This window comes from Lycium ferocissimum, chromosome 4 (assembly GCF_029784015.1).
Source record: "Lycium ferocissimum isolate CSIRO_LF1 chromosome 4, AGI_CSIRO_Lferr_CH_V1, whole genome shotgun sequence".
Lineage (NCBI taxonomy): Eukaryota > Viridiplantae > Streptophyta > Magnoliopsida > Solanales > Solanaceae > Lycium > Lycium ferocissimum.
In genome coordinates this window covers 23,968,432-23,975,953 of record NC_081345.1, presented here as the reverse complement: position 1 = coordinate 23,975,953, position 7,522 = coordinate 23,968,432, and positions in this window count along the sequence as shown.

Genomic DNA, 7,522 nt, shown 5'->3' with positions numbered 1-7,522 from the left:
TTTGTATCTATATTTTATGCAACTATTTATATAGACGCCAAAGCTGCTATTTTGGATAGGTTGCCGGCCTTTTGCAGGGCTGGTCAAGCCGTGTGGAGGTCACGATGTCCATTGATATACCTAGACTTTGTTGAGTACCACATGTCGAGCACGTCTTACGATAGTTTGGGCATACATTTAGGCATTTTCTCATAGGCCTGCCGAGCCAGAGGTGTCTTCTCATGAGATTGTCGAGCCACAGGTAAGATTTTTAGTAAAAATTAATTTTATTCAATATAAGGTGAATATTTAAAATACTTATTTGATTATTTGAAGTACTTATTTTAAATATGTATGTTTGTTATTATTTCGTTATTTTTCATATTTTAGGATTCGACCAGTGGGTCCACAAGAGCAACCCACTCAGGCATTTTCTCACGGGCCTGTAGAGCCACATGTGTTTTCCCATGAGACTGTCGAGCCACAGGTAATATTTTTAGTAAAAATTAATTTTATTCAATACAAGGTGAATATTACGTTAACTTTTTAACCTTTATTTGGACCTCGAACAACATCTCATCCATGAGACTACTTCCTATTCTGCACCAGACCCATCTCAGGAGCCCACTCATGAGCCTTCTGAGGCACCCGTCGATACACAGGTTTGGTTATTTAACAAACGTTAATGTATTCAATATAAATATTAATTTATACTAATTTCTATATATTTTCAAGTTCATCCTTCGGCGCCTGCGGTGGAATATCCCGACGAGGATGAGGTCTCGTTTCCAAACCCAGATCATCCTGAGATTCCGAGTGTATCAGCGAGACTAGATCTCAAGGGCTAGATCCCAAGAAGAAACACGTTATGCAGAAGGGCGCAAGGGCAAGGGATGATCATGGCTTAGAGCGAAAAAGGGGGATGGAGACGATGGCGAGGGCGATGGGGATGGTATGAGCCTTAGGCCTAAGGATAGTCTCAGGCATACCACATGTGGGATCCATACACGATAGTGTATATACAAATAGTGTTGTACAGTTTAAGTAAATATTATATATTTTTTGCGTATCTTTTTATATTTATAAATATTATCTTAGTCTTTATTATCGTTTATAGTGTCACATCCTAAATTGATAATAAAAAAAATCGTGACATATTCGAAATAAAGTTACGCATTAATTTAAAAATAATATGAAACCCTAAAACATAAATAACTTAAAGCTAATGACAATAAGTCTTCAAGCAAAAATGGACTTCGAGCACTTTTCAACTAATTAAACAGTAATCCGAAGTTTTGTGTATCCTTGATGTATTGAGCCTACCTTATTAATGGCACAAAAATAAGCAAGGTTCTATATAAAATATTGAAGTTTCGGAGTCTCGAAGCATAATTAATATATGGCTAAAGTACGTAAAAAAGTTTGAAAATGTAAAAGAAAGAAAGTTTAATCAAAATAAATAGGTCCTATAGCGCAGTATTTTACTGCGCTAAAGGAGAGAGGTAATATATTTAGCGCAGTAAATACGGTCAAGTCCTTTGACACAGTATTTTACTGCGTTAAAGGTACTTTTATGCCATTTTTTTTCTGGGGTATTTTGGTTCAAGTCTTTTTTTTATTGAGTCATTTTGCTTCCGAACTCCTAAAAGAATTTTGAAAAGCTCAATTCTGATTTGACACAAGCTCATATACTTTTTTCTACCAATTGAAGGGCAAGAGTATATGCTATGTAGTAATGCATCTCACAGTAGTTTAGGTTGTGTTCTAATGCATGACGGAAAAGTGATTGCTTATATATGCCTCTCGAAAATTGAAACAACATGAGTTGAATTATCTCACTCACGATCTTGAACTTGTTGCAATCACTGGCAAAGCCATATGTAGTTGAGGGGTGCAACACCCCTTCGTTGGAAATTACACTGTGTAGCTAGGTAATTTTTTTCTTTTTATGTACACGTATTACATATTGACACCCTTGGCTTCTTCGTAGATTTATTTTTTTATATTTTGACCTCCCTTAGTGAAAGTTCTGGTTCTGCCACTAGTTGCAATCGTGTTTGCCTTGAAAATTTGAAGATATTACTTGTACATAAAGAAGTATCATATACTCCGTCCGTCCCATAATAAGTGTCACCTTAGTCAGTTTTTTTTGTCCCATAATAAGTGTCATCTTAGGAAATCAAGACATAAATTGACTAGTTTTTTTTTTCTTTCAATAGTGTCATCTTAGGAAATCAAGACATAAATTGACTAATTTTTTTTTTTCAATTCTACCCTTAGACAATAAAGTAACATCTAAATGATGTTTGGAAAAGCCACATAGTAACTTGGTATTGTTGGATTCCCAACGTCAAAAGGTTTACTTCTTGTGCATGCTCTAATCAAAAGGTAAAGTAATTTATTTTTATTATATAAAAGTAATTTGGTAAACTTCACGTTACGTTATTGATTTCTTAATATGTGTGCTTTTGGCTAAAGTGATGCTTATTAAGAGACGGAGGGAGTATTTACTAATGAGAAGAGTTTGAAGTACTTGGATACACAAAAGGAGCTGAATTTGAGACACCGTGGATGGCTTGAACTCATTAAAGATTATGATTGCATGATTGATTATCAAATTGATAAAGTCAATGTAGCTGCAGATACATTAAGTCTCAAATTCTTTGCAAGTTAATCTATAAGCCCTTTGCCTTTGTTTCTCGAATTAAGAGCCATGAATACTTGTCTTGTATTAATTTTGATGGTTGTGTTGTTGTTAGCTTGCAAGTCAAGTGAGTTCATTGAGCAGATAAGAAAAGCACAAAAGTTGGATGAAAAGCTTGTGAAATTGATTAAAGAAGTTCAAAATTGAGAAAAACATGATCTTGCATTTAAGAAAAAAGGTATTTTATCCAAATAGGTTATGTGTTCCTGAAGATGACAACTTGAGGAAAGAAGGAATGAAACACATACTTCACCTTATGCAATGAAAGAAATTTTGAATGAAGCACATACTTCACCTTATGCAATGCATTCTAGAGATGCCAAAATGTACCAACCATCAAATAACAATATCGGTGGAATGATATGAAAAAAGACACTGCGGAGTTCATTTCAAATGCGTGGTTTGTTAATTAATAAAGTCAAGCAACAATTTTTTTCTTGCACTTTTGTTGATACAAACCAACTTGCCAACATGAAGAGTTAGCTAATTTATATTTCTAAATTTCATATGATTTACTTGTAGTTTGGAACTGGAGAATTTAACGGCTCCAAATTCAACGTTTATGTGCTACTATGCTTTATCCATGCTTTACGATAGTTTGTTGCTATCGTAGGATGATTCTACGCAAGAGAATTAAGGATGACCATTTGAAATATAAATTATTGGAAGTTTTGATGAAGATCACATTTGCATATCTCTTTATAATTTATTGAGATTTGGAATATACATGGTTTATATGACACACCCACATATGTACTTTTGAATGATTGTTGGGTCATGATGTTATTATTTTTGTAACTTGATTTTGGTAAATGATTTGACTATTTTGAAGGTGTTCATGCTCAAGTCTTGTAATGTATTAAATTTAATACTTGAATTGAACTTGGGGATGATTAGAGACTTGATTAGTTTGTAGTTGAGACTATGAGTTGGATTTTATGCTTGGTATGAGTCTTGAATGGTGTTTGTATGAAAAAAATATTCTTCTCCTAGGTATTTGCTATAATCAAGAGTTTAAGTTTTGTACACCGCCAGTGTATAATTTTTTTACACCATTAGGTAACATTTACTATTTTTCTAATTTCTTCTTTTACCGAAACTCAAGCACTGATTTTTTTTTCTAATCTCTCTCCCTGTAAACCCTCCGTTTTCATAGCTCCTTAAATCTGGTAATCCAATTTCTCTCTCTGGCTTTTCCAATCCTATGTGACCTATATCCATTCTCTATCTTTAGATTGTACAATGTACATTGGACATGTATTTATGGAAGATAGAATATAAAAATTAAATGGAATCTTGAGAAAAGTTTTAATGTGCATATCACCAAAATTTGTCCCACACCTCTGAAAATACGGAAAAGGGCCAAATATACTCCTATATTATTGGAAAAAGGCCTAATATACCCTTTGTTATACTTTGGGTCCAAATATACCACTGCCTCTATACTATTGGCTCAAATATACCCTTCCTTCGTTAAAGTTGTTCACCTTGGACATCTTTTCATACGTGGCAGTGACATTTGATGAGGTGCATGCCACGTGGCATTGCCACCTCATCACCCCAAACCCATTTTACTCCTCCCCTCTTCCGCCACTAAAAATCTCCACTGCTTCACCACCATTGTCACTATCCTACCAAATTCTCCACTATTTACTCTGACCTCTTCCAGATATATTATCTTTCACTTTCTTTTTCATTTCCAGTCCTTTTATAAATTCATATCCAAAGAACACTTCTAATTAGTTCATTAGCAATGGCAGCAACAGTTGCAGAAACCTTTAGCTCCATCACTACTATCTGCAACCCAAAACAACAAGAGTTTGCTTTTCATATGCAGCCAATGCCAAAAATGTCATACAACACCTCAAATCCTCCAAAATAATTTGTTGTATTTTCGGACTAGATTTTGCATACCCAAAACTCCAAGAAACGGTAAAAGTAAGAAAAAATAATAATAGATGTACCCAGAAAAAAAAATTAAAAAATTATATTAAAAAAACTTTTGGTTCCAAATTTATAGTAGGAGATATTGTCTACCCATTTTAGAGTTAGTTGGTTTGCTCGTTTTTTTGTTTTTTTGGGAAATTCTTATTAGGTGGGAAATGGCTAATTTAGTTAGAGAAAAATGAAGTTGTGTCAATTGAACTTTCAGCCCCTCATGGTTGGAATAAAAAGGTACTTCTAAAATGATAAATAATGATGACAATAGTGGTGGAGGGGGTGAAAATTTTTAGTGGTGAAAAAAGAGAGGAGTAAAATGAGGTAGGGGTGATGAGGTGGCAATGTCACGTGACATCTACCTCATCAAATGTCACTGCCACGTAGGATAGGATGTTCAAGTTGGACAACTTTGATGGAGGAAGGATATATTTAAGCTAATAGTATAACGACAGGGTTATATTTGGACCCAACGTATAACGAGGGGTATATTTGGCCCTTTTCCGTTAAAAATACAGATCAAGGGAAGAACTCTAGGTCAGAATATTATGGGAATATTGTTGCTGTTACAAGTTTGATTCATAAGGAATTGCTGAAATTCCTAATGAAAAACAAAAAATTCCCAAGGATTAGATGTTTGAGACGTTGAAAATTTATTTTTTTAAGATTCATAATGTTTAGGGTTGGAGAATTACTTCAATGGTTGATTTACAATAATGCTGAGAGAAAATAACACTTCTATTTAGCATTCAATATGAAATAACTGTGGAGTTGAAGAATTACTTTGCTGAGATGAAAACCATGAAAAATCTTAGATTATAGCAAATAATAATGGAAAAGGAAAGAATATTGGTAATTGCGATTAGGATTTAATTTTCATTTAATGTTTTCTCAATCATAAATTATAATTATATAAAAAAGGTAAATATATTACCTTTGAAATTACTTGATGGTGTAAAAAATCTTATACACTGACGGTGCACAAAACTTAAACTCTATAATCAATATGGTGATTATTTAAATATGCGATGCCCAAATTTTTACTAATTGCATGTATACTTGTATATTAAGGGATTTAATGAAATTTTATTTTGGTGAAATGTCATCTTTTGAACCTTGTATATTTCAGCTAATAAATTATAATAATATTGGCTAAATTGGCTTAAATTATAATAATATTGGCTAAATTGGCTTCATAAATTATTGTCTGATCACTTGAAATCTCTTCCTAATCTCTTGAAAATATTGTAGAATATTTTCTTCTTTTATTAGTTAAGTTTATAAAAATAGTTTTGAAAAAATGCTTAACTTTTTAAGTATTACATTATTTTGCTAAGTGGTGTCCTCTCTTGGTAGGGTGCTACAAATGGTGTTGGAAAAAATGGTTTAGGCTTTGTAGATGCTTAAAACAGGATAAAGTTTTGCTGATGGAGGTGAAAGTTGTAAATCTAGTGGCTTTATATTTTTCTTGTACGAGCAGAAGGTGATAAGTCTAAAAGCTGCAAACAAGTTTCTCCATCGTTCAAGAATGAAGAAATGGGAGAAACATTACAAAAAGGGTGCATTACTTTGATAGACTGTAATTTTGAAGATTGCTTCATAAAGTCGTGAATAACTTTAGCCAACTCAGTCATATAGTTGCAATGTAAGTGCAATTAGAGGTAAGAATCATTTAAGATAGAGGTTCTAAATATGTTTTGGTAGAGGTGACGTTTAATTTGTCCGATCCTATTTTTAGGAACTTCAATCTTTAATTTTTTGATTGAATATATCAAATACAGCACAATAGTTTATTCTGTTCGACTTTTTTTTTTTTTTTTTTTTGTTGAATTCGATTCTTTGGTATGAACCAGATATACCAGACTTATTTCTGCTTCAATATTTTGAATATGTTGACAACTCTCCTTCCTTAATTAATTAATATGAAGCTTTTTTTCCCCCCTCATTTCCTTCCAGAAACAATTAACTAACGGTTAAATAAACGAACGAACAATAGCAAAACAAAAGCTTGAAATGGAGATCATTCAGTATTTAATTATTAATTAAAAGAGAAAAAGTGTAACTCAAGTTTATAAAATTATTCATACTTGCTAATTAGAAACGATTTAAACAAAACTTCATGCTCAGCAAAGGAATTTTAGGGTGTTATAAGATACTGGAGCTTAATGATCGTAAAATTTTGAGAGAAAATGGCTGTCATTGTTTCTCAATTGACTTTTAGAAGTCTTCATTAGTCATACAATATGTAACATATAACTTTCACACACAAAATAGTGCTGTTTTTCGTTTAACACAAACACCGGGTACCTCAAAACTTAAAAAGAATTGAACTTTTAAAAAATTAAAATTGATAACAATCAAAGAATCGAAACTGAAGAACCAAACTAATTATGTTGGGTTCGATTTTTTAATTATTATGACCACCTATTGTTCTGGTGTTCAAACTCGATCACTGGCAAGAAGAGATTAAAATAGATATTTTGAAGAGAAAAGGCCATAAATAGTCCCTTATTTATGGGAGTAGGTCTAAAATGGTCCCTTAACTATATACTTACCGGTTTTAGTCCTTTAACTATCCAAAAACTTATCAAATTTCGTCTCTATCTATTTTTTTATACAAACAAACGGCGTACAAACTCATAAACCCCGTGAGATTCATCGTTAAACCATTCCTCGTGACCTATATTTCTCTCTCTCGCTTCTTTTCCTCAAGTTCATTCTTAAACCTCAACTTTTTCCTCAAGTTCTCTCTCGCGTTTCGTAAGCGACGATCACGTTAGTTAAAACCGACCAGTCCATCGGTTTTGTTAAAAAAAAAAAAAAAAAAAAAGCGACGGTCTCACGTTTTTTTTTTTTTTTTTTTGAAAATTAAAGAATGAAATCTAGGAACTTGGAGTCAAA